General features: G+C 39.9%; 1 protein-coding gene across 1 annotated transcript in view; it reads right to left on the bottom strand.

Moving 5' to 3' along the window:
• STK10 (serine/threonine kinase 10) overlaps nt 1-15,404 on the bottom strand; it is a 132,234-nt gene that overhangs the window by 51,749 nt on the left and 65,081 nt on the right. The gene's annotated exons all lie outside the window — the stretch shown is intronic.

Below are 15,404 nucleotides of genomic sequence, written 5' to 3'. Positions count from 1 at the left end.
CTAAGGGGTCTTAAACTTCTTATATTATATGCCCTGATGTACACCACCAATAGTAAATATAATCAAATAGGGGAAATTGGAAAAGAAAAAGGAGGGCAAGAAGTATTAGATCAATTGATCTTAAAAGCAGGCTTGTAGTGAATATGAATTTAACATATAGGGATAGGGTGAATGGTCCCTTGCAGCACACCCTATAAAATGTCAAATCCCACTTGGCAATTTTTTAAATATAGCTCTTTAATAATTCATTAGCTATGTGGGAATAAAGGGTGATAGTAAATAAACTAGTCTGATTTGTATACGAAGGCATTTAAACAGTATATTTATATGCGGTTTAAATGCCTTCGTATACAAATCAGAGTCGTTTATTTACGATCCCCCTTTATTCCGACTTGGCAATTTTTCAAATATAGCTATTTAATAATTCATTAGCTAAGTGGGATTTAAAGCTAGTGCTTCCCGCATTTTGCCGTATCCATACGACAAATGGTGCACACCGGCTCAGAAGCTGAGAGTCGGTGCCACCATCCCCGGGTGTCGGCTGCATGTTATAACTGACACCTCGGGGTAAGGGCTTATTCAGACGAACGGGATATACGTCCGTGCAACGCGTGTGATTTTCACGCGCGTCGCACGGACCTATATTAGTCTATGGGGCCGTGCAGACAGTTGCGTGATTTTTATGCAGCGTGAGTCCGCTGCGAAAAACTCACGACATGTCCATTTTTTGTGCGTATTTCGCGCATCACGCACCCATTGAAGTCAATGGGTGCGTGAAAATCACGCACGCCACACTGAAGCACTTCCGTGGGACGAGCGTGATTCGCGCAGCAGCTGTAAAACTATGAATGAAAACAGAAAAGCGCCCTTTTTCCCTTATCAAGTGCTTTATTATTGAAAAAAAACAATAAACCATACATATTTGGTATTGCCGCATCCGTAATGGCCTGACCTATAAAAATATTATGGTATTTTATTGTGCAAAAAGTTGTAACACATAAAAAAAGTGCTATAAATTTGGTATCACCGGAATCGTACTGACCTGCAGAATAAAGTTAACTTGTAATTTATAACTTATGGTGAACGGCATAAAAAAAAGCAAAAACGTAAAAACGATGCCAGAATTGCTGTTTTTTGGTCACCTTGTCTCCCAAAAAACAGGATAAAAATTGACCAAAAAGTCGCATGTACCGCAAAATGGTACCAAAAATAACTACAGCACTTCCCGCAAAAAAACAGCCCTCATACCACTACGTCTATGAACAGAATAAATTAGTTAAGGCTCCAATAAGTCAGAAAAGATAGGCAGTTGTGAAGGCCTGAGGGGAACATTTCTTCTGTTTCAAAACTCGATTTATCAAGGCCCTAAAATTAGGGAAGCAGGAAGGGTAGGACCCTAACATATCTGCTGGAAGCGAGGGCACCTGTATTATACCAGGACAAACACTTTCCCAGCAAAAGTCCCTAAACTGCAAAGGAGCAGAGTGTGGACCAAAAGGGGGATAAGTCAGGACATTTATCAGTGAGACACTGGCCTGTGCAGAAAGGATTGTGTCAAAGCATAACACACATCTATGGATTATTTTACCCCATTATTATACCACCTGACTATGCCCCTGATGTACTCTACCCAGCTTACATATACCCCCACATTATAAACTGAAATACCAGTAAAACACCCAACAAAACTACTACCAAGCAAATCCACGCTCCAAAAGCCAAATGGTGCTCCCTCCCTTCTGAGCCCTACAGCGTGCCAAAACAGCAATTTACTTCCACATATATGGCATCGCCTTTCCCGGGAGAAACCTTTTAACAGATTTTGTGGTGTGCATCTCTAGTGGTACAAGATGGGCACAATATATTTGCCAATGAAATGGCATATCTAGGGAAAAATTTAAGATTTTTACTTTGCACCATCCGAAGTGCAATAATTTATGGAAAATACCTGTGGGGTGAAAATGCTCATTACAGCCAAAATGGGTTCACTTCTCAGGGGTTTCTTTTATTATTTCACATCAGCTGAACCAATACTTTGTAAATTGCCAAATTAGGCCACAACTTCACATGGTACTCTTTCACTCCTGAGCCTGGTCGAACGTCCAGGCAAAAGATTAGGGCCACATGTAGGGTGTTTCTAAAACCGAGAAACACAGCATAATAATTAGAGAGCAGTCTTGTTATGGTGGCACAAGCTGGGCACCACATATTGGCATATATATCTATGCAAAAAAATCGAATTTTCACTCTGCAACATTGAGTGCACACTAAATTCTGCAAAACACCTGCAGGGTTAAAGGGGTTTTCCGATACAAAAATTAACATTTTTAAATTTGAGATTCTGGTTAGGGATGGTGTAAGAACACTGCCCAGCTATTTTTTTTTTTTAATTCAATTTACTTACTGCACTCGCGCTGCGGTAGATTTGCGCTTGGTTTACCTCTGATACTTCCTCTTGTCGGCCGTTTCCTGTGAGGCTCATTGCTTAAATTTGGCGCAGGCGCTGTGACAGCAAAGGATTGGGAATGCGTGGTGAACACTGTCTGTGAGGCAACCACGCATGCTCAGAGACGGCTGAGAAAGTGGATCCGGTCCACCCCTTCCCTCAGTGTATAGTGACGTCAGAAATGACGTACCCGTCCATTGAGCTGGCCGGAAAAGGGAAGCAATAGCTCATGTACGGGGCAGCGCCGGAAGTTCTGATTTCACTGTTGGACGCGTCACGTGACCGGCTTTGGCATACGGTATTAGAAACAATGCAAACGCAAGTATATTACAAACTGCATTCATTTTAGATGTTCAGTTAAATAGCATTAAGTAAATTGGTTCCGGAAAACCCCTTTAACATGCTCACTACACCCCTTCCGGGGGGTTTCCAGTGTTTTGGTTCCACAGGGGCTTTGCAAATGTGACATAGTGCCCAGAAAAAAATCCAGCAAAATCTGCACTCGAAAAGCCAAATGGCATTTCCTTCCCTTCCCTTCCGTGTGCTCAAACCGCAGTTTATGACCACAAATGGGGTATTGCCTTTCTCGGGAGAAATTGCTTTACAAATATTGGGGCGCTTTTTTTTCCTTTATTTGTTGAGAAAATGAAAAATATTGAGCTAAAGCTATGTCTTATTGAAGAAAAAGGATTTTTTTTATTTTCACTACCCAATTCAAATAAAGTCTATGAAACACCTGTGGTGGTCAATATGCTCACTACACTCCTAGATTAATTCTTCTCGTGGTGTAGTTTCGTGAATGGAGTCACTTTTGTGTAGTTTACATTGAACTGGTACTTAGGGGCTTTGCAAAAGCGACATGGTGCCAAGAAATCAATCCAGCAAAATCTGTACTCCAAAAGCCAAATGGCGCTCCTTCTCTTCTGAGCCTTGCCGCGTGCCCAAACAGCAGTTTATGACCACATGTACGGTTTTACTTGGGAGAAATTGCTTTACAAATGTTGTGGTGCTTTTTCTCCTTTAGTCCTTGTGGGAATGAAAAAAAATTAGCTAAACCTACGTTTTATTGGAAAAATTGAGATTTTCATGGACTACTTCCAATAATTTCTGCAAAAAACCTGTGGGGTCACTATACCCCTAGATAATTCCCTCAAGGGGTGCAGCTTCCAAAATGGGGTCACTTGTGGGGGGTGTTTAATGTTTTTGCATCACAAGACCTATTCAAACCTGACATGGTGCCTAAAATATATTCTCATAAAAAGGAGGCCCCAAAATCCTCTAGGTGCTCCTTTGCTTCTGAGGCCTGTGCTTCAGTCCATAATGCTTTAAATCCTGTGAAATGTCTAAAGGGTTAAGAAATCTTCTAAATGCATTTAATACTTTGAGGGGTGCAGTTTTTAAAATGGGGTGACTTATTGGGGGTTTCTAATATATAAGGCCCTAAAAGCCACTTAACAACTGAACTGGCCCCTGAAAATATAGCCGTTTTAAATATTCTTGAAAATGAGAAATTGCAGCTAAACTTCTAAGCCTTGTAACGTCCTAGAAGAATAAAAATATATGTTAAAAAAACAAACAATGCCAATGTAAAGTAGACATATGGGGGATGTTAATTAGCAACTACTTGGTGTGGTATAACTGCCTGTCTTACAAGCAGATAAATTCTAAATTTAAATGTTGCAATTTTTCATAAAATGTTGGTGTTTTTCTAAATTAAATATTGAATGCATCGAGCAAAGTTTGCCAGTAACATAAAGTCCAATGTGTCACGAGAACACAATCTCAGATTTGCTTGGATAGGTAAAAGCATTCCGAAGTTATTACCACATAAAGTGAAACATGTCAGATTTGAAAAAGGAGGCTCTGTCAGGAAGGTCAAAAGTGGCTAAAGTGGGAAGTGGTTAAAAAATGAAACTCAAACTTTTCCCGTGCTGTAAGTTAATCAGCAGTGAGGAGTCCGCTGGGCGTTTCAGGCATAGGAGTCCAGCCTATTTAGTAGTTTAGCCAGCAATTCCTCCTACATACTCATGATTGACATCCCCTCCTGGATGCGCTGAATGAAATCCCCCACGTGCCATCTGCGAACCTGCTTTCCTGCACTGCCACTGCTTGCTGACATTGTGTACATCAGTCCATGCGCAATAGTGTTTTGTAGCCATGCTCCTGGGCGAGCAGAATAGTTTACTGTGCAGGTGAAGATTTGAGATGGGAAGGGGGAAGAAAACGTGCTATCATGAGAAGAGAGGTGGAATGGAGGCGGACAAGAGAAAAGGGACTGTGAACGCGGAGCGGTTAATTTACAGATGGCGCGTGCACTCTTGATGAAGATATTACAGAGGTATGTGGAGCACTTTAAAAATGAATTCTAGAATGATTGAGGGTACTGAAGGCTACATGACTGCAATAGTAGGTTGGTAAAAACAACGATGTGACTAGGTCCCTTTAAACACCAAGCTATTGATGAAAAGTTTATGACCACAAAAAACTTAATACAACACATATGATCGTTTTAATTTACAGCAGTTCAGCTTCCATGAGCCCCCATCGGCTGACTCCACAGTTTACAGTTGTAGTTTCACAGCAGAAGTGAGCAGCCACGTCATTAGGAGATATTACCATACACAAATGACAACTGTGGAGAAAACCACAGTGGTCAACCAAAGCTGCCATGAAACTAGCTCTCGTCGCTAAAATGGCGCCAGGTAAACATATGGCATGCCACAATCAACATAACCATAAGATCCTAGTATAGGGCATCTCCATATATAAATCTGTCAACCACTTTTTACTTAGTACGAACAGTATTAGTAACTAATCAAAATTTTATCAGGAATGACTAAATAACCCAATTAATAAACAGCAAACCCAAACTACCGGACATAACATTAAGCGTTAAATAGGCCAAGTGTAAATCAAGGACTACACAGTAGATGCTAACCTTGTACTAACATGGTGCGTTTTTGCCTCAGCAGAAAGTCTAATACGTTCAACAGAAAGTTGCAGCAATTCCGTACTGTGTGGACAAACCCTAAGACTCTGCGTTCAGTGCACATGGAGGGAAATACCCCGCCATAGAAAACACATAACCATAGCCTATAATAAACCAGACTTCTACCAGAAGAGGAGGCACCTGGATGAAGCGTCACATGTGACGCAAAACATCTGTCTGCAGGACCTCAGGAAGGGGGCTCATACCTCAGAGCCCCTCCCCCAGCAGCACAGATTACTAGTAACACCAAGACAGACACAGGGAAGCAAAAAACAAAACAAAACAAAAATAAAAACACAAAAAGTTTTTTTTTTATATGCTATAAACATTGCAAATTACTTTAAAAATAAACTGTTTATAGCATTTCTGCACTTTTGTTATGAAAATTATTCAAGGTATATTCCCTATAGATATACCAGACTCCTTCTAGAAGTACTATAGTATTATTTCCATGCTTAAAAAGTCTAAAAGTAAGTTAAAGTGGGCAAAAGCATAGGTGAATCGTTAGATTAAAACTTTTTATTTTATTTTAGAAATGAAAATGTATTTTACATTAAAAAAAAATCCTAACGAATTAACGTACCAAACAAATTATGATATGGTTGCAGGAGCTTCTTTTAGCCTCGCCTAAAATTGAGAAAACCAACTACAAACAACTGCAATAAGATCTACAGAACATTCTGCATTCAAATCTACATTAATTTAAAAACTTCTTTCCAAGTTCTATTTAAACATTTGTTTTAAAATACCATCCTCATGGCAGAATGCCCGATGAACACTTCTCTTGCAGTTTAAGTAATAAACGTTAAACATCTAGGCATTCATGTCTACATCCAAGTAACTACATTTTAGGCCCCATGTATACAGCAAAGCTGCGTGCATGGACCATGTATGGCAGTACACAGAGTCCCTGCGGTTTATATTATTGTGCCATATCCTCCTGTAGCATCAATGTTTTTAGGGGATCATACCTCTATAATACGGCAAGCGACTGAGCATGTACCAATTTTTTTTCCCTCATGGATTCACATGCGACTCTGTAGGACATTGGTCTATAGTCCAATAAAGACCGTCTACGAGCACCAAACTACAGATCTATACAACACTAATTTGTAATGCAGCCGTGAGCTTGAGAGACTGTCACTTGCGAAACCCCCCCAAAACGACAATATTCGGTATAGAGCTTAAAAGACGATAATTTTGAATCTGTTATTTTATTCTTTCTATTCACTTGCATTCCCCCGCTATAAACCCACATCCGGCCGTGCGCTGCATGCTCCTTAGCGCAATTATATAATGGAGAGTACTCCTAGGACTCGCCATCAGAATGCAGCACACAGACCATTTTTGGGCAAATCGCGAGGGAATGCTGATAATGGTAGTTTAGGCGGGTTTTCAGAGGCGATTCCCTTTATTTTAGGAGATTCGCAACTAGTTCTCCATACTCACACACTCTATAATCCTTGTTCTACTTACAGCAAAGACAAAGTGCCTCAGTTTATTCTGGGATATGCCAAACTCAGAGACAGAATACAGAATGATCTGTTGCTTTAAGTCGTATATAAGGTGTATATCTGGGATAGCAGAGAGCTCTGTGCAACGTCCTCGTGATATAAAAAGGATCCATTTCATACATATCATGTCTGCTTTACATAAAGGAGTCTGACACACTGCCATTTTAGGAAAACTTCAATGGTTCTCACAATACATTAAGTATAAGTGTGTTCATATAGAATCTTCAATGTCCATACACAGTCAAGAGATACCACATCTGAACAATAATAACCCCTTCACGACAGCCATACGCCTATATATGTTCCAACTGCCGATGCCCCATGCAGTTATCACGTATATAAACGTTGGCAGCCTGGAACAGGTTTTAACCCATTAGTAACCACCCATTAGCGTTTTTACGGTGGCCACTAACAGACATTATTCCGATGCAGTAGCCTTTTTATAGCGCTGCATCAGAATAAATAATCACCGCCGGGTGCAGGTAAATCTCCCTGCTCCCAGAGGTAGATGAGGGCTCGGAGCCGCCCTGCTCTAACAGGCGAGATCGATATCAGTTTCATTTAACCCCTCAGATGCGGCGCTCAATAGCCAGCGACGCATCTGTGTGGTTTTGGAGGGAGAGGGCTCCCTCTCTCACCCCACCCTCACCCTGATGTAGGATCGCAGGGTGCCGGTGTCTTCCATGGCAGCCGGGGGCCTAATAAAGGCCCCCAGGTCTGCCTCTAGTTAGTGCCTGTTAGGCCATGCCAGAGGCATAGCCTAGTAGATGCCTGTCTGTATTACATAGACAGGCAGTAATACACTGCAATACAGAAGTATTGCGGTGTATTATAAAAGCTATCAGGTGATCGCATAGTGAAATCCCCTAGTGGGACTAATAAAAAAAACGTAAAAAAAAAAAAAAAAAGTTTAATAAAAGTCCATAATAAATAAAAATCCAAAAGTAAAAAAAAAAAAAAAAAAATTACAAAAAAGTAAAAAAAAATCCACTTTTTCCCCTTACAAACTGCTATGGAAAAAAAAAATGTAAAAAAGTTACACATATTTGGTAATACCGTGTCCGTAACTACCCCAACTATAAAGCCATTACATTTAACCCGCTCGACGAACAAACAATGCAAAAATTGCTGATTTTTCTGAATCCTGCATTCAAAAATATGTGATAAATAAAAAGTGATGAAAAAGTCGCATGTACTCCAAAATGGTACCGATAAAAACGACAAGTCGTCCTACGAAAAAAAAAAACCTTCATACAGCTGAAAAGTTATGGATCTTTAAATATGGAGACACAAAAACAAAGTGTTTTTACAGTGTAAAACTAGTGAAATAAGAAAACTATATAAATTTGTTATGGCCGCAATCGTAACAACCCGCTGAACAAAGTTACTGTTATTTATACCACTCCGTAAACAGTGTAAATTTAGGATGCAAAAAAAAGGTAGTAAAAGTTAATCAATAAATTCTATGTACCCAAAAATGGTGCTATTAAAACTATACAAACTTGTCCCACAAAAAAAAAAACCCATATACAGCTAGGTTGACGCAAAAATAATTAAAAAAAAGTCAGAGCTCTTTGAATGACACCATGGAAAAACTTAAAAAAAAGCTTGGTCACTAAGGCCTAAAACAGGCTGGTCACTAAGGAGTTCATGAGTGCAGTGCTGCTTCAGTGTGAGCAGCGCTGCACTCATGTCTGCCGGGGCATTCAGATGCCCGAAATACACCCCCTGTAAATAGCGCTATACGCAACTCCCCGTAGATAGCGCAAACTCCGTCTAGGTGCGGAATCCCCAGCGAGGGCGCTCTGGCCAAGGACTCTGCTCCTAGGGGGAGCGCCCGACGTCTCTCCATCCCCCCTGCAGATAGCTTCCCCCTCTAGATCGCACCATTCCCCCCCCCCCCTCTAGATAGCAGCACCCCCACCCGTAGATAGCATTACCTAAGCTTCGGGATTTAAGGACTGAGACGTCAGGGGCTCCCTCTAGGAGCAGAATGCCCAGCCAGAGCGCTCAGACTGGGGATTCTGCTCCTAAAGGGAGCTAAGGTGGCGCTATCTACAGTGGGCACTGTGGTACTATATGGGCACTATCTACAGTGGGCACTGTGGCACTATCTACAGTGGGCATTGCAGTACTATATACATGGGCACTGTGGTGTTTTCAGGTAGTTGGGACAAAAAAAAAAGAAAACCTAAATGAATAAAGTTCATCCATTTTTTATTTATAATTTTTTTTTTAAACGGCCATAAAAAGCGAATTGCAAATGGCAGTTAAAAAACGGTCAGACGGTCGGCAAATGTATTCAAATTTTGACACACTTATGCAAAACAGCCATAAAAACTAGCAGCTGATTTGTTTTTAACTGCCTTTTTTTTTTTTACATCTTGTGAATATAGCGTTATAGCCCTCTTCTCTCCCCTCACAGCAATCCAGGATGATGGGTGGAGAATAATAAATATAATAAAATTACAAAAAAGTGTTTGTTTTTTTTCACATTTTTAGTGATTTGTCTGCTCATAATAAAAACTAAAAACATGGAATTAAACTAGAGAATGAAAGCCTCAAATCCCAAAAAAAAAAAAAAGGAAAAAAATTGTTGTGATATTCAAAGCGGTTGCAAAGATTATTGTTCAAAGACGTGCATATCAGAAATGGAAAAATTTGACCTGGACACAGGGGCATCAATGACCCTTGGTCATGAAAGGGTTAACATGCACATTCATATACTATATCCTCATAAAATGCCTTATTTTGTAGGTTGCAGCTGGGTACAGACGAATGATCTTTGAGAAAAACACTTCCCTTGATTGGTTGCGCAAGACGGTACAAGGCCCTGTTGCGTTTTGTGCAGGCAGAAAAATCGGCCTCAAAATTCCTTCAGGAATTCTTGCCGCAATTGTCGCAGCTTTTTTTTGCCTGCGGCCATTTGGCAATGCAGGCAAAAAAAAAAAAAAAAAAGTTACAAAAAATGCTTTCTCTGCCTCCCATAGATTTTAATGGTATGTCAGAGGCGGAACCGTGCCAAATAACAACATGCCGCTTTTTAGTGTAACTAAACTTTAAAAAAAACAAAAAACTTCTGACGTCATAATAGTGACACGTCAGACGTTTTGATCGGTGCGAGTCAGAGCACGGAGACCCCACACCGATCGCTAAAACGAAGCAGAGGAAGCACTTTGGCGAGTGCTGAACTGCTTTGTTTCTAAATCAGCATTTCTCAGAAAGCCGAGCAATTGGTGCACTGGCGCAATAGAAAGTCAGAAACAAACCGGAACAGCACTCACCAGAGGGCTTCTGCCGCATTGTTTTAGAGATCGGTGGGGGTTTTAGTGCTCAGACCCCCACTGATCAAAACTTCTGACATGTCACTGACGTCAGAAGTTTTGAAACTTTACTTTCCCTTTAATCATAATGTAATTGCAAATTAACTATTTTAATGGTCAGCAACTCTTGCATGACCGTTACTATCAGTGCTGCCCAAATACCAGAATATTGTGCTTTAACCATAAAGGGGGTTTTCCCCACTAGTAAGGAATGGCATATCGGTAAGATAGAACATCAATATTTAAAATCGGTATGGGTCCAGGCGCTGGCGCTGTGCAGACCGTTGCAACACAACCAATTCAAGTGAATGGGGTCGTCAGCACCGAAATCAAGAGTAGAAAAAAAATTCTACCGCTGTAACCCCTTATATCTAGGGACTGGCGGCTGTCTAAGCAGTCATAATCTCAAGACTCAGATAGTAATGGTATTAGCCTAGTGATAAACTAGGACTTAAAAATAAAATTTTAAAAAAATGCCAGTGTTAACCCCTTCAGGACTGAGCCTGTTTTGGCCTTCATGACTAAGCTGATTTTTCAAATCTGACATGTCACTTTATGTGGTAATAACTTTGGAATGCTTTTACCTATCCAAGTGATTCTGAGACTGTTTTCTCGTGACATATTGTATTTTATGTTCGTGAAAAAATTTGGTTGATAAATTCAATATTTATTTGTAAAAACCACTAAGATTTGCAAAAATTTTGCAAAAATTTAAATTTTTCTCAATTTAAATGTATCTGCTTGTAAAACAGATAGCAATGCCACACAAAATAGTTACTATTTTACATTTCACATATGTCTACCTTATGTTTGCATCGTTTTTTTTAACATTTTTATTTTTCTAGGACGTTCCAAGGCTTAGAACTTTAGCAGCAATTTCTCACATTTTCAACACAATTTCAAAAGGCTATTTTTTCAGGGACCAGTTCAGTTCTGAAGTGGCTTTGAGGGCCTTATATATTAGAAAGTCCCCATAAGTCATCCCATTTTGAAAACTGCATCCCTCAAAGTATTCAAAATAGCATTCAGAAAGTGTTTTAACCCTTTAGGCGTTTCACAGGAATTAAAGCAAAGTAGAGGTGAAATTCACAAATGTAATTTTTTTTTTGCCAAAATTCATTTGTAATAAAAAAAAATCTGTATCACAGAAGGTTTTACCCAAGAAACGCAACTCAATATTTATTGCTCAGTTTCTGTCGTTTTTAGAAATATCCCACGTGGCCCTAGTGTGCTATTGAACTGAAAAATAGGCCTCAGAAGCAAAGGAGCGCCTAGTGGATTTTGGGACCTCCTTTCTTTAGAATATATTTTAGGCACCATGTCAGGTTTGAAGGTCTTGTGGTGCCAAAACAGTAGAAATCCCCCAAATGTGACCCTATTTTGGAAACTACACCACTCAAGGAATGTATCTAGGGGTATAGTTAGCATTTTGAACACACAGTTTTTTTGCTAAATCTATTGGAATTAGTATGTGAACATGAAGTTCTACTTTTTTTTTTTTTTTAAACACTATTTTTTTTACATTTTTACAAGGAATAAAGGAGAAAAAAATAAACACCCCAACATATGTAAAGCAATTTCTCCCGATTATAGCAATACCCCATATGTGGTAATAAACTGCTGTTGGGACCCACAGCAGGGCTTAGAAGAGAAGGAGCACCATTTATATTTTGGATTTCTGATTTTGCTGAAATAGTTTTCAGTGCCATGTCACGTTTGCAATGCACTGGAGGGACCAAGCCAGTGGAAACCCCCCAAAAGTGACCCAATTTTGGAAACTACACCCCTCAAGGAATTTTTCTAGGGGTAAAGTTTGCATTTTGACCCCACCGTTTTGCTGAATTAATTGAAATTAGTCTGTAAAAAGTAAAAATCTACTTTTTTTCTGAAAAAAGTAGACCTTTTTAATTTTTACAAGGAATAAAAGGAGAAAAAGCACCGCAACATTTGTAAAACAATTTCTCCCGATTACGTAAATACGCCATATATGTGGTAATAAACTGCTGTTTGGAACCACAGTGGGGCTCAGAAGGGAAGGAGCGCTATTTGGTTTTTGGAGCACAAATTAAGTTGAAATGGTTTACGGGTGCCATGCAAAGCCCCTGAGAGACCAAAACAGTGGAAACCACACAAAAGTGACCCCATTTGGGAAACTACAACACTTAAGGAATCGATCTAGGAGTATAGTGAGCATTTAGACCCCACATGTCTTTTTGAAGAATTTATTAGAATTAGGCCGTAAAAATGAATTATTTCCACTAAAATGTTGCATTTTTTTTCAATTTCACAAAGCAAAGGAGGAAAAACCACCCCAACATTTGTAAAGCAACTTCTCCTGAGTAAATACCCCACATGTGGTCTTAAATGTTTTTTCACTAGAAAGTAACTAACCCTTTCTAGACTGAGCCATTTTTGCGTTTTTTTTTTCCTTCCCGCTTTCCAAGAGCCATAACTTTTTTTACTTTTCCGTCAATAGAGTGATGTGAGGGCTTATTTTTTGCGAAACGAGCTGTAGTTTTTTATTGGTACCATTTTTTGGTACATACAACTTTTTGAGCACTTTTTATGACATTTTTCTAGTAGAGCCACGGTGACCAAAAAAAAACAGCGATTTTGGCGTTTTAAATTCTTTATTTTTCACGGCGCTCACCGTGCGAGTTAAATAATGGTATATTGTAATAGTTTGGACTTTTACAGACAGTGAAACCAATTTTGTGTATTTTTTTTACATTACTTTAGAGGAAAAAAAATGCGAAAAGTTTTTTTTTGGACTTAAATAATTATTAGTGAAAAAAATGTGATAAATATTTACTTTTGTTTTTACACATTTTATTAGTCCCCCTAGGGGACTTGAACCAGCAATCAGTAGATAGCTGGTACAATACAATGCAATACTAATTGTAATTTTTACAGGCTCCTGTAACAGCGCGATCGCTGTTCCTGTCCGTTAGTCCCGGGTGTCAGCTGTAATACACAGCTGACACCAGCAGCGTATGGCGCGGGCTCAGCGCGTGAACCCACTCAATACATTATCCCCACACTCCAACATGCTATTAAGTCGTGGTGCGCGAAGTGGTTAATGCGCAACGGATGGTGCGGAGTGAAATGTACAATTTTCCACTAATATGCCATTTTGGTGCACTATATGTTATGCCCAGTTTGTGCCACTGAAGACAAATACCTCATAAAAGATTAACCGGCTTCTCCCGGGTATGGCGATGCCATATCTGTGGACGTAAACTTCTGTTTGGGCACGCTGTCGGGCTCAGAAGGGAGGGATGGCTCATATGGCTTTTGGATGGCAGATTTAGCTTGATAGTAGTTCTGTTTGGCATGCTGGTATGTCAGTTTATAATGTGGGGGTATATGTAATCTGTGCGGAGTACATCAGGGCATAATAAGAAGGTATAATAATGGGGTAAATAAATAAATAATCCGCAGATGTGTGGCCTGTGTCGCACTGATAAATGGTGCCAGATGTTATCCGCTTTTGGAAAACTGCACATTTTGCATCGCCATATTCCGAGAGCCAGAACTTTATTTTTTCTACACCGGAGATGTGAGAGGGCTTATTCGTTGCGGGACAATCTGTAGTTATCATTGGTACCATTTTTGGGTACATGCGATTTTTTGGATCACTTTTTATTCTATTTTTTGGCAAGCAAGGTGACCAAAAACCATCAATTCTGACAGTTTTTTATCCTTTTTTTTTTTTTACGGTGTTCACCCTGAGCTATAAATTACCATTTTACTTAATTTTGCGGGTCGGTATGTTTACAACGATATCACATGTACACTACCGTTCAAAAGTTTAGGGTCACTTAGAAATGTCCTTATTTTTTTAAAGAAAAGCACAGTTTTTTTCAATGACGATAACATTAAATTAATCAGAAATATACTCTATACATTGTTAATGTGCTAAATGACTATTCTAGCTGCAAACGTCTGGTTTTTAATGCAATATCTAGATAGGTGTATAGAGGCCCATTTCCAGCAACCATCACTCCAGTGTTCTAATGGTACATTATGTTTGCTAACTGTGTTAGAAGGCTAATGGATGATTAGAAAACACTTGAAAACCCTTGTGCAATTATGTTAGCACTACTGTAAACAGTTTTGCTGTTTAGAGGAGCTATAAAACTGACCTTCCTTTCAGCTAGTTGAGAATCAGGAGCATTACATTTGTGGGTTCGATTAAACTCTCAAAATGGCTAGAAAAAGGGAGCTTTCATGTGAAACTCGACAGTCTATTCTTGTTCTTAGAAATGAAGGCTATTCCATGCGAGAAATTGCCAAGAAACTGAAGATTTCCTACAATGGTGTGTACTACTCCCTTCAGAGGACAGCACACACAGGCTCTAACCAGAGTAGAAAGAGAAGTGGGAGGCCCCGCTGCACAACTGAGCAACAAGACAAGTACATTAGAGTCTCTAGTTTGAGAAATAGACGCCTCACAGGTCCTCAACTGGCAGCTTCATTAAATAGTACCCACAAAACGCCAGTGTCAATGTCTACAGTGAATAGGCGACTCCGGGATGCTGGCCTTCAGGGCAGAGTAGCAAAGAAAAAGCCATATCTGAGACTGGCTAATAAAAGGAAAAGATTAATATGGGCAAAAGCACACAGACATTGGACAGCGGAAGATTGGAAAAAAGTGTTATGGACAGACGAATCGAAGTTTGAGGTGTTTGGATCACACAGAAGAACATTTGTGAGACGCAGAACAACTGAAAAGATGCTGGAAGATTGCCTGACGCCATCTGTCAAGCATGGTGGAGGTAATGTGATGGTCTGGGGTTGCTTTGGTGCTGGTAAAGTGGGAGATTTGTACAAGGTAAAAGGGATTTTGAATAAGGAAGGCTATCACTCCATTTTGCAACGCCACGCCATACCCTGTGGACAGCGCTTGATTGGAGCCAATTTCATCCTACAACAACAGGACAATGACCCAAAGCACACCTCCAAATTATGCAAGAACTATTTAGGGAAGAAGCAGGCAGCTGGTATTCTATCTGTAATGGAGTGGCCAGCGCAGTCACCAGATCTCAACCCCATAGAGCTGTTGTGGGAGCAGCTTGACCCTATGGTACGCAAGAAGTGCCCATCAAGCCAATCCAACTTGTGGGAGGGCC

This window comes from Rhinoderma darwinii, chromosome 3, assembly GCF_050947455.1.
Source record: "Rhinoderma darwinii isolate aRhiDar2 chromosome 3, aRhiDar2.hap1, whole genome shotgun sequence".
Lineage (NCBI taxonomy): Eukaryota > Metazoa > Chordata > Amphibia > Anura > Rhinodermatidae > Rhinoderma > Rhinoderma darwinii.
This window is presented reverse-complemented; position numbering and strand designations above follow the sequence as displayed.